This window comes from Amblyraja radiata, unplaced genomic scaffold (assembly GCF_010909765.2).
Source record: "Amblyraja radiata isolate CabotCenter1 unplaced genomic scaffold, sAmbRad1.1.pri scaffold_444_ctg1, whole genome shotgun sequence".
NCBI lineage: Eukaryota > Metazoa > Chordata > Chondrichthyes > Rajiformes > Rajidae > Amblyraja > Amblyraja radiata.
The window spans coordinates 40,756-59,551 of NW_022630542.1; the positions used below are offsets into that span (position 1 = coordinate 40,756).

General features: G+C 46.2%; 1 long non-coding RNA gene across 1 annotated transcript; it reads left to right on the forward strand.

Annotated features, from left to right (window-relative positions):
* Window positions 1-1,491: 1,491 nt before the first annotated feature.
* LOC116969966 lies at window positions 1,492-18,592 on the forward strand. Its single transcript, XR_004410974.1, has 3 exons — window positions 1,492-1,620; window positions 12,291-12,298; window positions 18,583-18,592. It is a non-coding gene; the product is annotated as an uncharacterized LOC116969966 (long non-coding RNA).
* Window positions 18,593-18,796: the final 204 nt, after the last annotated feature.

Genomic DNA, 18,796 nt, shown 5'->3' on the forward strand with positions numbered 1-18,796 from the left:
CTAATCGGACGGCCGCAGCACTAGAGATGCTGGCAAAGCAGCAAACACAGATGAGAACAGCAATATATCAAAATCGATTGGCCCTGGACTACATCCTAGCCGAAGAAGGAGGGGTGTGTGGAAAATTCAACCTCTCTAATTGTTGCCTGAATATCGACGATAATGGACAGGCAGTAATGGACATATCAGAAGGAATCCGCAAATTGGCACATGTTCCGGTGCAAAAGTGGAACTCAATTATGGGCATTGGATGGTGGGATTCCCTCCTGGGAGGATCATAGTGGAAAACGGTGCGACTTGTGATTATATGTGCGTTGGCTGGGCTGATCTTTATCCCCTGTTGTATACCTTGTCTTAGAGAGCTCATAACCAGGAGCATAAGCCAGATGCAGGCTGTAGTGGTGCCCATGGGAACGAAAGGAGAGGTACAGAAAAGTATGATAATGCGACCGGGGAAGGTTCTGGATCCACAGAGAGAGAGGAAATTGGGAGAATGTTACATCAGTTGGATGAAAAGGGATTTGAAAATGGGGTTTAATCAGGCTGTGCGTAACAAAAGAAAAAGGCTGGATTGTGAGGAACAGGATGAGGTAATGCTGGCTACCACGGCTGGTTAGAGGATGATTAAACCACATCAATCGTGAGGAACAGGATGATCAAACCACATTGTTAAGGGCGGGATGATTAAATACCACCGCCCTTGGTAAAACACTGATAAGCACGGCAGAGATAGAGGGTATCTATAATTGGGAGAAACTGTCAAAGCAGCAAAAGAAAGGATTAATGAATCCTGCAAAGTAACTTTTGCGCTTGCTTAATGAGGAAAATGAATATTACAGATACGCCCCTGATCGGAAAACTGCTCATTACCATGAACATGCGATGTATGATCTGGGAGTTAACATGGGTGGGACGGAAGATTGTGCACCTCAGCGCTCTGATTGAAAGGGGCCAGAAGGGGAGGGGGATTCAGTAAAATGTATTGTATAAAAAGAGGGGGGTTTCCTTGTCTCGGATTGGGAGGCACCCGGCTCTGCAGACTCGTAAATAAAGGAATTTCGTGTTTCCACGACTTTGTCTCTGGCATCGTGATTGTGAGCACCGAGTTACATCTCACAGTTAGAAGCGTTTGGAAAGGTGTAGTGAAGTTTAGAGGGGTTTAGAAGGGTTTAGATATATATAGGGGGTTTAGTTCAAGTTGATGTTCAAGTGAGTTTAATGTCATGTGTGCCTGATAGGACAATGACATTCTTATTTAGTTTCTGCACACAGAACATAGTAGGCATTTACTACACAACAGATCAGTGTGTCCATATACTATAACATAAATATATACATACATGAATAAATAAAATGACGAAGTGCAAGTAACAAATAATTGGTTATTAATAATCAAAGTTTTGTCCGTGCCAGGTTTAATAGCCTAATGGCTAATGCGGAAGTTGCTATTCCTGAACCTGGTTGTTGCAGTGTTCATGCTCCTGTACCATCTACCTGAAGGTAGCAGGGAGATGAGTGTGTGGCCAGAACGTTGATGATACTACCAGCCTTTTTGAGGCTGCGACTACGATAAATCTCCTCGATGGAAGAAAGGCCAGAGCCGATGATGTACTGGGCAGTGTACAAGCACGTAGCCTTGAGGTGCTCCCGGGCTGATTGATATCGAGGCGGACACATTTCCACTAATACGAACAGACTACGGTCTGTGAATGAGGAAGTCGAGGATCCAATTGCAGAGGGATGCGCAGAGACCCAGTTCTATGAGTTTGGTAACCAGCTTGGAGGGGATGATTGTGTTAAATGCCGAGCAGTAATCGATGAATAACAGCCTGACATATGTTATTTGTTTATAGGCGATTACCAGGAGTTTTAAGGGATTTCGTGGCGATCGAAGGATTTATAGGGTTTACATGTGTTTCGAGGGGTTCAGAGAGGTGTAGCGGTGTTTGGAGGGGTTTCGAGGGGTTTTGAGAGGCTTAGAGAGGTTTAGAGGTGTCTGGATGTGTTTGGGTTTAGATGGGTGTAGAGGGGTTTGGAGGGGGTTAGAGAGGGGGATAGAGAGGTTTAGACGGGTTTAGATTCGTTTTAGATGTGTTTAGATATGTTTAGATTAGTCTATACTGGGTATAGAGGGGTTTTGAGGGCTGTAAATGGGGTTTAGATGTGTTTAGAGGGATTTAGATTACTTTATAGGCGTTTAGATGGCTTTATACGGACCTAGAGGGGTTAGAGGGGTTTCGTGGGGTTTTAAGGGGTTTAGAGGGGTTTTGGGTGTTTTCGAGTTGTTTCGGGGGGTTATAGTTGTTTGGAAGGGGGTTGGAGATGTTTAGGGGGGTTTCGAGGGGTTTGAGGGTTTTTTATGGGTTTAGAGTTATTTAGAGGAGTTTTGAGGGGTTTCGAGTGTTTCAGAGGTGTCTAGATGGGTTAGAAGGGTATGGACGGTTACGAGGTGTTTAGAGGGGTTTTGAGCTGATTCGAGAGGTTTAGATAGGTTTAGAGGGGTCCCGATGGGTTCAGAGGGATTTTTAGAGGCGTTTCGGGGCGTTTCGATTGGTTTAGAGGGGTTTAGCAGTGTTCAGAGTGGTTTCGATGGTTTCCGATGCGTTCAGAGGGGGTTAGATGGGATTAGAGTGGTCCAGAGTGGTTTAGAGGGGTTCAGAGGTGTTTAGTGTGATTTAGAGGGGTTTAGAGGGGTTGAGAGTAGGTCGTGGCGATTCAGAAGTGTTCGGAGGGTTTTAGAGGGGTTTACGTGGGTTTCGATGCGATTAGAGGGGTTTGGATGTGCGTGGAGGAGTTAGAGGGGTTTAGAGAGGGTTGGAGGTGTTTGTATGGGGTTTTGAGGGTTCAGAGGTGTTTTAATGGGCGTGGATGAGTTTAAAGGCGTTTAGAAGAGTTTAGAGGGTTTGGAGGGGTTTAGCGGGATATAGAGGGAATTAGAGTGATTTGGATGTGGTTGGAGGGGCATAGAGGGACAGAACGTTTTAATATAATAATAATAATAATAATATATCTTTTATTGTCATTGCACGTCAGTGCAACGAGATTTAGTATGCAGCTCCACTGATGTACAAGAAAGGTAAATAAATACAATACATAAATAAACAAGCTGAATTGATTGACGTGACCATCTGAGGGAGACTGTCCAAAGGGGGTGGGTGGGGGGGGGGGCACTCATTAGGGCCGGTTCAGAGCCGCTATAGCTCTTGGGATAAAACTGTTCCTGAGTCTGGAGGTTCGGGCGTAGAAGGCCTTCTGCAGTGTGGAGCGTCTTCGGACATTTTGCCCGGATAGAGCATCTCATGGAAAAGATGCTCCGAGGACGGAGTCATATCCTCAGGTGGAAGATGGCGGCGCGTCCAGACGCAGCGGCTTTGCGCTCCCAAGCCCGAGTTTACTCGGAGCAGCCCGGTACCGAACGCGGCTGGAAAAACAAGGTAAAGCTGCTGACAACGTTCTACCGCTGCACCACAGAGAGCATACTAACGTATGGCATCTCTGTGTGGTATCTCAGCTGCACGGAGGCGGAGAGGAGAGCTCTTCAGCGCGTCGTCAACAGAGTGCAGAGGATCATCGGGACAGAGTTACCAGCCTTGGAGGACATCTACCACACGCGGTGCCTCAGGAAGGCCCTCAGCATCCATACGGACTCATCACACCCCTGCCACGGTCTGTTTCAACTACTTCCCTCCGGCAGACGTTTGAGGGGGTTAGAGGGATTTCGAAGAGAATAGAGGAGTTTAGAAGATTTAGAGGTGTTTGCGGTGCAGGGAGTGGAGTGGTTTTGGTGGGGTTCGAGGGGTTTCGAGGGGTTTCGGGTGGTATCGATGTGTTTGGAGCGGTATAGAGGGGTTTCGAGGGGTTTCCGATGGGTTTCGAGGGGTTTAGTGGGTTTCGAGGGATTTAGAAAGGTTTAGAGGGGATTTGAGGTATTTGCAGTGATTTAGAATGGGTGTATGTTTGCAGGGGGTCGGGGGTATTTTATGGTCCTTTGAGGTGGTTAGAGGGTTATGGAGGTGTTTTGTGTGGCTGGGAGTGATTTGGAGGGGTCTGGAGGAGTTTGGAGTGGGTTTAGATGGATATAGTGTTGTTTAGAGGGGTTTGGTGGTGTTTGTAGCGGTGTGCAGGGACGTGGAGGTGCTGAAAGTGGTTTAGAATGGTTTAGAGGAGTTTAGAGGGGTTTGGAGGGGTTTAAAGTTGTTTGGATGTTTTTGGATGGGTTTGGATGGGTTTGGTGGGGTTTAGAAGGTTTAGAGTGGTTTACAGGTGTTTACAGGGTTTGAGTGGTTTAGAGAGGTTTAGAGTCGTTTAGCGGGGATTATTGTTTAGAGGGGTTTAGAGGGTTTTAGAGTTTGTTACAAGGGCGTGGAGGGGTTTAGATGGGATTAGCAGTGTTTAGAGTGGTTTAGATGGTTTCAGAGGGGCTTAGAAGGTTTTAGATGCGATTAGAGGGGTTCAGAATGGCTTAGAGGGGTTCAGAAGGGTTTAGAGGCGTTTGAATGTGTTCCCAGGGATTCACGGGGGTTCAGAGGTGTTTAGAGGTGTTCAGAGTGGTTTAAAAGGGGGTTAGAGGAGGTTAGACTAGGTCAGAGCGGTTCAGGGATGTTCAGAGGTCGATTTAGCGGGATTTTCAGGGGGTTTGTAGGGGTTTACAATGGCTGTAGGTAAGTTTCGTGGGGGTTACAGAGGGGTGTAGGTGAGTTTAAAGTGGTTTACAAGAGTTTACGGGGGTTGCATATGTGTGTATGGGGGTTTACAGGTGTTTATAGGTGTTGGACGGGTTTAGAGGGATTTAGACCGATTAGAGGGGTTTAGAAGGGGTTAGAAGGTTTAGATGGATTTCGAGGGGCTTCGAGGGGTTCGGAGAGTTTACAGGGATTTTTAGGGGTGGCGAGGTTAGGGGTGTTTGAAGGTGTTTATATGTGTTTAGAGGTGTTTAGAGGGTTTAGATGGGGTTTAGAGAGGTTTATAGGAGTTTACCGTGGGTATATGTGAGTTTAGAGGTGTTTACAGGGGGTGTACGTGAGTTTAGAGAGGTTTACAGGGATTTGCAGGGGTTCGAGCTGTTTAGAGTGTAGGGGCTATCGAGGTGATTAGAGGGGCTTAGAGGGGGCTTGAAGGGTTTTGAGGTGTTTAGAGAGTTTTAGTGGTTAGAGGGATTTAGGGAGGGTTATATGTGTTTATAGATGCTCAGAGAGATTTCGGGGGTTTCGATGTGTTTAGACGGTTTCAGGGGCGTTCAGATGGGTTTAGACCGGGTTAGAGTGTTTAGAGGGAGTTAGATGTGGCCCTTGTGGCTAAAGGGATCAGGGGGTATGGAGAGAAGACTAGGATGGGATACTGAGTTGGATGATCAGCCGTGATCATATCGAATGGCGGTGCAGGCTCGAAGGGCCCAATGGCCTACATCTGCACCTATTTTCTATGTTTATATGTATCTAGAGGGGTTTAGTTGGCTTCAGAGAGATTTAGATGGTTTCAGAAGGGTGTTGGAGGGGTTCACAGTTGTTTAGAGGGGTCTCGGTGGTTTTCGAGGGGTTTAGAGAGGTTTAGATGGGATTAGAGGGCTTCAGTGTGGTTTAGTGGGGTTTGGAGGGTTTCAGATGTGTTCACATGGGGGTCTAACAGGGAGGTGTATATAAGGGTTTAGAGAGGTTTTTAGAGGGTTTGAGGCCTTTGGATGGGTTTATAGGAATTTGGAGGCGTTTAGACGGTCAGAGGTGTCACAGATTTATTAGTGCGCTCCCTAATTCCCCATTCATTCCCCTCTAACCTCCACTAAAACCCTCTAAACACCTCAAAACCCTTCAAACCCCCTCTAAACCCCTCTAATCACCTCGATAGCCCCTACACTAAACAGCTCGAACCCCTGCAAATCCCTGTAAACCTAAACTCACGTATACCCCCTGTAAACACCTCTAAACTCACATATACCCACGGTAAACACCTATAAACCTCTCTAAACCCCGTCTAAACCCTCTAAATATCTCTAAACACCTATATACCCCCTTCAAATCCCCCTAAACCCCTCGACACCCCTACAAATCCCTAACTCTCTGAACCCCTCGAAACCCCTCGAAATCCATCTAAACCTTCTATACCCTTCTAAACCCCTCTAATCGGTCTAAATCCCTCTAAACCGGTCCAACACCTATAAAACACCTCCAACCCCCTCCAAAAATACACCCATCTAAATCACTGTAAATACCTCAAATCCCCTATAAACCTTTCTACATCCCTCGAAAACCCACTAAACCTCTCGAAACCCATCGAAACCCCTCGAAACTCCTCTATACCGCTCCAAACACATCGATACCACTCGAAACCCCTCGAAAGCCCTCGACCCCCCCCAAAAAAACCACTCCACCCCCCGCACCGCAAACACCTCTAAAATCTTCTAAACTCCTTTATTCTCTTCGAAATCCATCTAAACCCTTCTAAACCCGGCTAAAGCCCTCTAAACCCCTCTAATCCGGTCTAAATCCCTTATGAACCCGTCCAACCCCCCTGTAAACCGCTATACACACTTGTAACCCCCTATACACACATATGCAACCCCGTAAACCCTTGTAAACAACTCTAAACTCACCTATAACCCCTGTAAACCCCTACACATCCCCAGAAAACCCCGCTAAATTGACACATCTGAACATTTCTGAACCGCTCTGACCTAGTCTAAACTCCTCTAACATCCTTCTAAACCACTCTGAACGCCTCTACTCAATTCAAATTCTAATTGAAAGCACCTTATTCGTCCCCGAGGGGCAATTTAAAAGGGCGCATTACAGTAGCTTTTTAAAAAGGGACACAATCAACAAACATAAGCAGCACGCATACTGCACAATCAACCAGCACACGCATTTCACAGACACACTGCACAATCACACAACACACACCGCACATCAACATTCAACACATAGTAATAGTATTTAAAGTGCTTCCTTAGAGCTTCAATTTAAAGAGTGCACCACTCTAAATCCCTCCAAACATCTCTAAACCCAATTCAACCCCTCTAAACCCCTCCAAATCCCTCTAAACACCTTTAAACACATTTCAGCACCTCTAACTATACACCACTATAAACTCCTCTTAAACTCTCGAAAACCCTCTAAAAAACTCTACAACTCTAAGCCCCTCCAAACACATCGAACCCCAACTAAATCCCTCTATGCCGGTCTAAACCCCTCTAAATCATTGTAAACGCCTTTAAACTCCTCCAACCCCATCCAAACACCTCCAACCCACTGTAAACCCCTCTAAAAACTCGCGAACCCCTGTAAACACCATAAACACTATAAACCTAAAACGCTCGAAACTCCTCGAAAACCCTCACATCTCTCTAAACCCTCTCTAAACCCCCTCCAAACTCCTTCAAACCCCGCTAAAACCCACTAAACCCCTCTAAACCGCTCTAAATCCATCTACATCTATCGTAAATTCCTCTAAATCCATCTAAAGCCCTCTAAACCGCACTACGTCACTCTCTACCTGTCTAAACACATGTAAATCGCTCAAAACACCTCTAAACCCCTCTGAACACATGTGCACCCCTGTAAACCCCTGTAGACCTTTCTAAACAAAACTACACCCACGGTAAATGCCTCTAACCTCACCTACACCCACTGGCAAGACCTGCAAACTAATCTAAACTACCTGTAAACCCATGTAAACCCCTCCATACAGGTAAAACCCATCTAAACACCTCTAAACACTTATAAACCCATCTATACCCCTCTAAACACACCTAAACACCTTTAAACACCCCCGTGCCCCTCTATACCCCTTCAGCTCCTCTAAATCCATATCAACACCTGTCAACCATCCTCAACCCCTGTGAACCCCTCTAAACACCGCTATACCTCTCTAAGCTCCTTAAAGCACATGTAAACCCCCGCAAACACTTGTAAACCCCTCTAATCCCCTGTAAACCCCTATAACAGCCTATAAACCCACGTAAACACCTCCGCACCATTCTAACCCCATCTAAGCCCTTCTAAACATATATAAACACATCTAAACCCCTCTAAACCCTCAGCACCCTTCTAACCTCTCTAAGCCACTCTGAGCCCCTAATAGCCCCCCATATAAACCCCTCTAAACCACTCCAAACCTGTAAACCATTCCAAACCGCTCGAAACCAATCTAAAACCCTCTAAACCCATGTAAACATGTAGAAACCCCTCTAAACCCCACTAAACCTCTGCATACCCCTCTAAACCCCTCTAAAATATTTTCACGCACTATACACCCCTCTACATTCCTGTTAAACCCATATAAACGCCTATAAACACCTCTAACCCCCAACATCCCCCTCTAAACCACTCCAACCCCCTCAAAACTCATCTAAACCCCTCCAAACCACTCAAAACCCCTCCACACACTAATCCCCTCTAAACCATTCTAAGTCCCTCTCAACCACTCCAAACTCCTCTAAACACCTGTAAACCCCTGCACACCCCTGTAACCCGCTCTCAACCCATCTAAACCCGTCTAAACCGCTCTAATCCCTTCTAAATCCCGAAACCGTTGTAATCCACTCTAACCACCAGTAAACCCCCCTAAACCCATCCAACCCACTCCAAACCTCTCTAAACAACTCTATACCCCTCTAAACCCCTCCAAATACCTCCAACCCCCTCTAAATCCCTCTAAACCCCTCTAAACCCGTCCGGACTAATCTATATATCCATATAACCATGTAACATATAATGCCTTCTAACCCCTTCTAAACGCCTTTCATTCCATTCAAGCCTCTCCAAACCTCTCTACACCACTCAAAAATGCATGCAAACACCTCGAAATCCCTCTGAATTTACGTATACCTCACGAAACCCATGTAAACCCTCTAATCACCCCCCAGCACACCTCGACACCCCTCCAAACCTCTCTAAATCACCCACACCCTTCGGATCTCCTCAAACCCCCTCGAAACCACTCTAAATCCGTCATAACCCATCGAAGCCCCTCTAAAGCACAGGGACCCCCTCGAAAGCTCTCGAAACACATAATCCGTCGAAAGCGCTCTAAAACCCTCTAAACTACTGTAGACCCATCTAACCCCATGTAAATTCCTCGAAACCCATGTAATCCCCTCTAAACCGCTCAAACCCAATCCAAACCCGTCTAAACATCCTGTGAACCGCTCTAAACACCCCAACCCCTCTAAACACCTTAACCCTTGTAAACCCTTGTAAACGCGTCTAAACCTCTCCAGACAAGTCTAAACCCCTGCGAACCCCTGTAAACCCCTTTAAACTCACCTACACCCCCTGTAATCCCCTCTAAACTCACCTAAACCCCCTGTAAACCCTTCCAATCCACTCTAAATTCATGTAAAGCCCTGTAAACCCCATCTAAACCCCATGTAACCCCTGTAAACCCCAATAAACGTGTCTAAACCACTAAGCACCTCTAAACGTCTCTAAACATATCTAAACCCCGGATAATGCATCTAAACACCTCTAAACCCCTCTCTGCCCCTCTAAACCCCTCCAAACCCCCCTAAATCCCTATCATCCCCACTAAACACCTCCACACCCCTACATACATCTCAACCCCTCTAAACAAATTACAGCTCCACAGCCCTCTAAACCGTTCTAAACCCATCCAACCCACTCCAAACCCCTCTAAACAACTCTATACCCCTCTAAACCCCTCCAAATACCTCCAACCCCCACTAAATCCCTCTAAGCCCCATCTAAACCCCTCCAAACTACCCCAAACCCCTCTAAAACCTTCTAAACGCATTAAAACCCCTTCAAGTCCCTCCAACCCCCTCCAAACCGTTCTAAACCCACCCAAGCACCTCCGGATACCTCTGAACACATCTAAAACCCACGAAACCCATGTAAACCATCTAAACCCTTCGAAACCCCTCGAAGACCCTCTAAATCCCTCATCACCCATCGAAACCACTGGAAACCCCTCGAAACCACTGTAAATCCCTCATAACCCAGCGAACCCCCTCTAAACCCCTCGAACTCCCTCGAAAGCTCTCGAAACACCTCCAAACCACACCGAAAGAGCTTGAACCCCTTAAACACCTGTAAGGCTCAGTTCAGGGACCCCAGCTATTTACGATATACATTAATGATTTGGACGAGGGAATTGAATGCAACATCTCCATGTTTGCGGATGACACGAAGCTGGGGGGCAGTGTTAGATGTGAGGAGGATGCTAGGAGGCTGCCAGGTGATTTGGATATGCTGGGTGAGTGGGCAAATGCATGGCAGATGCAGTGTAATGTGGATAAATGTGAGGTTATCAACTTTGGTGGCAACAACAGGAAAGTAGACTATTATCGGAATGGTGGCCGATTGGGAAAGGAGGAGATGCAACGAGACCTGGGTGTCATGGTACACCAGTCTTTAAAAGTAGGCACGCATGTACAGCAGGCAGTGAAGAACGCGACTGGTAGGTTAGCATTCATAGCAAAAGGATTTGAGTATAGGAGCAGGGAGGTTCTATTGCACTTGTACAGGGTCTTGGTGAGACCACACTTGGAGTATTGCGTAACGCTTTTGTCTCCTAACTTGAGGAAATACATTCTTGCCATAGAGGGAGTATAGAGAATGTTCACCAGACTGATTCCTGGGATGTCAGGACTTTCATATGAAGAAAGACTGGATAGACTCGGTTCGAACTCGCTAGAATTTAGAGGATTGAGGGGGGATCTTATAGAAACGTACAAAATTCTTAATGGGTTGGACAGGCTAGATGCAGGAAGATTGTTCCCGATGTTGGGGAAGTCCAGAACAAGGGGTCACAGTTTAAGGATAAGGGGGGAATCTTTTAGGACCGAGATGAGGAAAACTTTTTTTCACACAGAGAGTGGTGAGTCTCTGTAATTCTCTGCCACAGGAGGTAGTTGAGGCCAGTTCATTGGCTATATTTAAGAGGGAGTTAGATGCGGCCCTTGTGGCTAAAGAGATCAGGGGGTATGGAGAGAAGTCAGGTACAGGATACTGAGTTGGATGATCAGCCATTATCATATTGAATGGCGGTGCAGGTTCGAAGGGCCGAATGGCCTACTCCTGCACCTATTTTCTATGTTTCTATGTTTCTAAACCACTGTAGACTCATCTAATCCCCCTAAGCCCCTCTAAACTGTCTAAACCACTAAACCCCTCTAAACCACTCTAAACCAATGTAATTCCCTGAAACCACGTGTAAACACCTCTAAACCCACGTATACCGCTCTCAACCCTTCTAACCCGCTCAAAATGCATCTAAACCCGTCTACACACCATGTGAACCGTTGTAAACACCCCAACCCCTCTAAATACGTGAACCCTTGTAAACCCCAGTAAACGCTTCTAAACCTCTAGATTTTTCTAAACCCTTGCGAACTCATGTAACCCCCTCTAAACTCACCTACACCCTCTGTAATCCCCTCTAAACTCACCTATACTACCTGTAAACCCCTCCAACCCACTGTAAATCCCTGTAACCTCCTGTAAACCCAATCTAAACCACTGTAACCCCTGTAAACCCCAGTAAACGCAACTGTCATTCTAAATCCCTCTGAACAACTCAACACCTCTCGAAACCCCACCAAACACCTATAAACCCCTATAAACACAGCTACACCCCGCTAAACCCTTTCCCATTCATAAACCTATCCAATTTATTTTTAAATGATAAAATCGAACCTGCCTCCACCATTTCCACTGGAAGCTCATTCCACACAGCCACCACTCTCTGAGTAAAGAAGTTCCCCCTCATGTTACCCCTAAACTTCTGTCCCTTAATTCTGATGTCATGTACTCTTTAAGCCCCGGTAAACACATGTGAACACCGCTAAATCCCTCTAATCCCCTGTAAACCATTGTAAACCCCCTATAAACACATCTAAACAACACTAAACACCTCTAACCCACTCTAAATTCCTCTAAACCCCTATGCCCCTTTAAACCACTGAACTCCTCCAAACCCCCTGTAAACCCCCTTCCCCCAACCCACACCAAACCTGTAAACCACTCCATACCACCCTAAACCACTCTAAACCTCTGTAACCCCCCTGTAACACCTTGTAAACCTCTGTAAACCTCTGTAAACCCATGTAACCCCCACCCCAAACCCCTCAAACCCCCTATAAACGCCTCTAAAGCGCTTAACACTAGTCTAAACCCCCCAGAAAACCACTGCAACTATACCTTGTAAACACCTCTAAACCCCTCTGAATCCATATAAACCTCTCCAATCCCCTCTAAATCTCCGCACACACCTCTAAACCCATTTAAACCACTCTAAACCGCTCTTAACTGGAGGGGAACTGACGTTCTGGCAGGCAGGTTTGCTAGTGCTACATGTGTGGGTTCAAACTAAATAGTGGGGTGGAGGGATTGACAAATTGGGAATATAAAGATGGAGTTGAAGGGGAAGTGATTACAGGAAAAATTACAAAAGATTCTCGATTTAATGCGAAGGAAAGTTCGAGAAAGGCTAAAAGTGTATGGTCAGGGCCAATTGCGAGCGATGCGTGGGGGTAAGTGAGTACGGAGGTCAAAGTGTTGTATATAAATGCGTGACGTGTAAGAAATAAAGTGGACGTGCTTGAGGCTCAGTTAGAAATTGGCAAGTATGATGTTATGGGAATTACAGAGACATAGCTGCAAGAGGGCCAGGGTTGGGAACTGAATATACAAGGGTATACCTCCCATAGAAAATACAGGCAGGTGGGCAGAGGGGGTGGGGTTGCTCTGTTGGTGAGGAATTAAATTCACTCCCTTGCAAGATGTGACATTGAAACACGAGACGTGGAGTCAGTATGGACAATACTAAGGAATTGTAAGGGTAAAACGATCCTAATGGGACTTTACTCCAGGACCCCAAACAGCAGCCTGGACATAGGGTGCAAGTTGAGTTAAATTGGCATGTATCAAAAGTAATGCTATGGTTGTTATATGTGCCCCTCCCAGAACTGTGCGTGTGTTTCCAAACCAGAAACCTTGGTTCAATGGAAACATAAAACAGAAGATCAGGAAAATGCAGGAAGCTTTTAAGTCAGGAGATCAAAGGGAGTACAAGAAAGCCCGGTACGAGCTACAGAAGTCCATCAGAGCTGCAAAGAGGGGTTATTCCCAAAAACTTGAAAGCTTTTACCTAAGTAACAACACACGCAGTATGTGGCAGGGAATCCAATCAGTCACAAACTACAAGAAAACAGTACCAACCACAGACCCCCAGGATGTCACCCTCCCAGACAGCCTTAATACCTTCTACACCAGGTTTGACAGACTGAACACAGACACCCCCTCAAAAGCCCCCTGCAACCCCACGGACACTGTTTTTCAGGTGAAACCCATACAGGTCCTGAAAGCTCTGAGGCAGGTGAACCCCCACAAGGCTGTGGGACCAGATGGCGTCCCTCCTAAAGTTCTGAAGGCCTGTGCAGAACAACTCACTGGAGTGTATGTAGACATCTTCAATCTACCTTTAAACCAAGCAGTGGTCCCCCGTATTTTTAAATTTTCCACCATTGTACCAGTTCCAAAAAAAAAACAAACCCATCCACCCTGAATGACTTCAGGCCAGTGGCACTCACGCCAGTTGCCATGAAGTGTCTAGAAAAACTTGTTCTCACACATATCAATCACATGGTCCCGGGCACGATCGACCCCCTCCAGTTCGCCTACCGCACCAACCGCTCAGTGGACGACGCAGTGGCCATTGCTTTACACCACATCCTGCAACACCTGGACAGCAGAGGAACATACGTCAGAACGCTGTACCTGGATTACAGCTGGGCGTTTAACACCATTCGCCCGGGCAGGCTGACTGAGAAGCTGACAGACCTCGGCGTCCCGACTCCCACCTGCAACTGGATCTTGGATTTCCTGATTGAAAGACCACAGGTGGGGAGGATGGGAAGGAGGGTGTCTGCAGAGCTCACCGTCAGCACAGGATCACCACAATGCTGCTGTCTCAGTCCCAAACCTTTCACCCTGTACACACACGACTGTGTCTCCACCCAGGAAAATACCATCATTATTAAGTATGCGGATGATACCACCATCCTGGGCCTCATCAAGGGGGGGGGGGACGAGTCGGGCTACAGGAGTCTGGTGAACGACATTCTTGCCTATGGTGAGGTGAACGACCTAAGCCTCAACACAGACAAGACAAGAGAAATAATAATGGACCAGAAAAAATCCACCCCCCTGCAGCCCCTCATCATCAAGGGGACTGTGGTGGAGAGGGCTGACAGTTACAGATACCTGGGATTACAAGTAACATCAGATCTGAACTGGACTTTGAACACTGCAGCCACAGTGAAAAAAGCCCAGCAGAGACTGTACTGCATCAGGCTGCTCAGAAAAGCTGGTCTGCACTGTCGCCCTCTCACCCAGGTCTACAAAGGACTGATAGAGAGCATCCTCACCACATGCATCACGGTGTGGTATGGAAACACCACACAGACAGATAGGAAGGCTCTGCAAAGAGTGATAAAGACTGCAGAGAGGATTATCAGAACGGAACTCCCCTCCATGGACACAATCTACACACAGCGCTGTCAAAAAAGAGCAGAGAGAATCATCAGAGACACACTACATCCAGCTCACTCCGTGCTCAAACACAAAAACTGCACATACAACCTCTGGCACAGACGAGCGGACAGCATCGCCACAAACAGAACACGCTTTTTAAGAGCTTCTTCCCTGCAACAGTGAGACTCTTGGCCAAAACAAAACAAAATGAACTGATGTCCTGATATAGGGTTTGTGCAAGTTACAATGCTCTCGCTTTCCCCTTTATATAGGGTTTTAGGCATTTTCTTTTTTTATTTCTAGAGTAGCATATGTTTTTATAGATTATGTGTCTTCTGTGTGTCTTTTAAATTTTTAAATTGACTTGACTTGACTCTTTGAATAACCGCACAAGAGTTCCTATGTGTGTAAGCACAAATGGCAAATAAAGTTTTTGACCTTTGTTATAGGAGATTTCAACATGCAGGTAGACTGGGAATATTAGGTTTGTACTGGACGCCAAGAAAGGGGCTTTGTCGAGTGCCTTCGTGATGCATTCATAGAGCAGCTTGTATTGGAGCCTACCAGGGAGAAGGTAATTCTGAATTTAGTGTTATGTATTGAACCGGATTTGACAAAGGACCTCGAGGTTAATGAGCCATTAGGAGGTAGTGACCAAAACATGGTCAGATTTAATCTACAATTGGAGATGGAGAAGGGTGGATCGGTTGGTATTACAGTTGAATAAATGGGAGTATGGGGCCATGAGGGAGGAGCTGGCCAAATTTGACTGGAAACATACACTAGCAGGGATAATAGTGGAACAAAAATGGCAGGTATTTATAGGAATAATACAGAAGGTGCAGGATCACTGAATTCCGAGGAGGAATAAATATTACAAGGGGAGTAAGGGGCGGCAGTGGCTGACAAGGGACGTCGAGGATAATATAAACTAAAATACGTACAACGTAGCACAGATGAGCGGGACGCAAGAGGATTGGGTAATGTTTAAGAGTAACAGAAGATAACTAAAAAGACAATAAATGGAGAAAAGATGAGGTACGAAGGTAAGCTAGCCAAGAGTATAAAGCATGATGGTAAAAGCTTGTGTAGGTATGTGAAAAGAAAACAAACTAGTTAAGACCAAAGCTGGACCCTTGAAGACCGAAAAATGTGAATTTATTATGGGGAACAAGGAAATGGCAAATGAGTTGAACAGATACTGTGGATCTGTCTTCACAAATGAGGACACAAACAATATTCCTGATATAGAAGTGGCCAGAGGATCTGGGGTGAGGGAGGAAGTGAAGGAAATCCACATTAGGCAGGAAATAGTGTTGGATAGACTGTTGGGACTGAAGGCGGTTATCCCCAGGGCCTGATGTTCTGCATCCCAGGGTACTCAAGGAAGTGGCTCTCAAAATCGTGGATGTATTGGTGATAATTTTTCAATGTTCTATAGACTCAGGATCAGTTCCTGTGGTTTGGAGGATAGATAATGGTACCCCACTTTTTAAGAAAGGTGGAAGAGAGAAAACAGGGAATTATAGAGCAGTTCGCCTGACATCGGTGGTGGGGAAGGTGCTGGAGTCAATTATAAAAGATGAAATAGTCGCACATTTGGATTGCAGTAACAGGATCGGTCCGAGTCAGCATGGATTTACGAAGGTGAAATCATGCTTGACTAATTTTCTGGAATTTTTTGAAGATGTAACTAGGAAAATGAACACGGGAGAGCCAGTGGATGAAGTGTGCCTGGACTTTCAGAAAGCATTTGATAAGGCCCCACATAGGAGATAAGTGGGAATACTTAGTGCACATGGTATTGGGGTGGAGTGCTGACATGGAGAATCGCTGTCTGAAAAAAAGCACTGAGAATAGCCAAGGACACACTGCAACCCATCCACACACATCTGGATCTCCTGCCATCGGGCAAGAGATACCGTAGCATCAAAGCCCGGACTACCAGACTGCTAACCAGCTTCCTGCCACAGGCTGTGATGCTACTAAACACTCACTCCACCTGATTCTGTGGCTTTGCACAGCCAATTTAATAACGTGGGCACTAACTAATTAAATCAGCTGCCCTGGACATTTTATGACTGTTTTTTATTGTATTTTAACGTTGCTGTTTTACCTGCACCTTTAAACTATTTCTACTGTTTAATCAGGGACTGGATTGTTTTAGTGATTTTATTATGTGAAATGTTTAAGTTTTATGTGCAATACTCCGGTATTCCCTGGGAAACGTCTTCTCATTTTGCACTGTACAATTGTTGCTTTGCAAGATGACAATAAAGGTTGATTTGATTTGATTTGATTTGATGGATAGATAATTGGTTGGCAGACACGAAACAGAGAGTGGGGATTAACGGGTCCCTTTCAGAATGGCAGGCAGTGACTAGTGGGGTACCGCAAGGCTCGGTGCTGGGACCGCAGCTATTTACAATATACATCAATGATTCGTATGAAGGGATTCAAAGTAACATTAGCAAATTTACAGATGACACAACGCTGGGTGGCAATGTGAACTGTGAGGAGGATGCTATGAGAATGCAGGGTGACTTGGAGAGGTTTGGTGAGTGGGCCGATGCAGAAACCTATCTAAACCCCTTGAAGCCCTTCAAAGGGGCTCTAAACCACTGTAAACACGTCTAAACATTCTAAACCCATTTAAAGCATTCTAAACCGGTCTAATCCCCTCTACACCAAACCCCTACAAGCCGCTAGAAACCCCGTCTAAACACGTCTGCACCCCTCTAAACCCAGGCAAACAGCTAAAACATCCTAAAAACACCGCTAACCCTCTCTAAATCTCTCCAAACACCACCAAAGGCCTCTACCCTCTTTAAACCGCTTTAAAACCCTCCAAATCCCTGCAAACCCATCTAAACCACTCTAGCCCTCTGGAATCCCCATGTAAACCCTGTAAACCCCACGAAACGCCTCTGAATCCCTCGAAACACCTCGTAACAACTCGAAACAAATCGAAACCCCTCGAAACACCTCTAATCCCCTCTAAACCCATCCAAACCCCGCTAAACCCCACTAAACACCTCCGAACACCTCTAACCCCTCTAAAACCCCTCTAAACTCCTTTAGACCCTCCTAATCCCCTCTAAATCCATCTAAACACATCGAAAACACTCTAACCCCTTTGTACCCATCTTAAAATCCTCTACACTCCAACAAACCCCTCTAAAGCCCTCTAAACACCATTAACCCCCTCTAAACTCCTCTAAACCCCTCTAACATCCTATCAACACCCCTAAAGCCCTCAAACACCTATACATCCCTCCAAAACACGTCTAAACCTCACTAAAGCTCTCTAACCCTCGCTAAACCTCTCTAACCTCCTCTAATTCCATCGACATCCCTCTAACCTCCACTAAACCCATCTAAACACCACTAAACCCCCTTAAGCCCCTATAATCCACGTTAAACCCCTTTGAACCCTTTTAAACACATCCAATATTTGGACGTGTTTAGAAGGTTTAGAGCGATTTAGAGGTGTTTCGAGAAGTTAGATGGGTTTCGAGGCGCTTAAAGGAGTTTAGATGGGGTTCGAGGAATTTACAGGGATTTAGAGTGTTTTAAAGTGGTTTAGAGAGTATTATGTAGGCTGCGAGGTGTTTAGATGGGTTTAGAGGGTGTTTAGAGTGTTTTCGATGGGATTAGATGAGTTTAGAGGGGTTAAGAGTGGTTTAGAGGAGATAAGCTGGGTGTATTGGGGTTTAGAGAGCTTTAGAGGGGACTGGTGGAGCGTAGAGGGGTTTAGATGGGTATAAAGCGGTAAGAGGGTTTTCAATACAATACAATACAATAGAATACGGGTTTATTCGTCACATTGCACATTAAGTGCAAGTGAAATGAATTTGTCAGCAGAGTACAATGATAAAGAACACACAATACGCAATAAAAGTTTAACACAAACATCCACCGCAGCATTCATCACTGTGGTGGAAGGCACAACATTTGGCCAGTCCTGCTCCATTTTCCCGCTTGGTCGGGACCTCAACCCACCGCAGCCGTCGCTGGGGGCGTCCAGATGTTCAGACAGGTAAAAGTCCAGGTAAGTCCAGAGTCGGCACTTCCCCACCGGAGACAGCGGCTTTAGCTTTGTGTAGGCCGCAGGCCGGTGGTCGAAGATATAAAGTTCCCGCCGCAGCCAGAAGCACCGCAGACGGCAGGGCCGGCGGTCGAAGCTCCCCTCTAGGGGTGATGGTAAGTCCACGCCGGGTCCGCGGTAGAAGTTGGCCGCGGGCCGGCATTCGGAGCTTCTTCTCCCCCCCGGGTCCCTGCGAGGGATCCCGGGCTGCGGACGCCGCGCC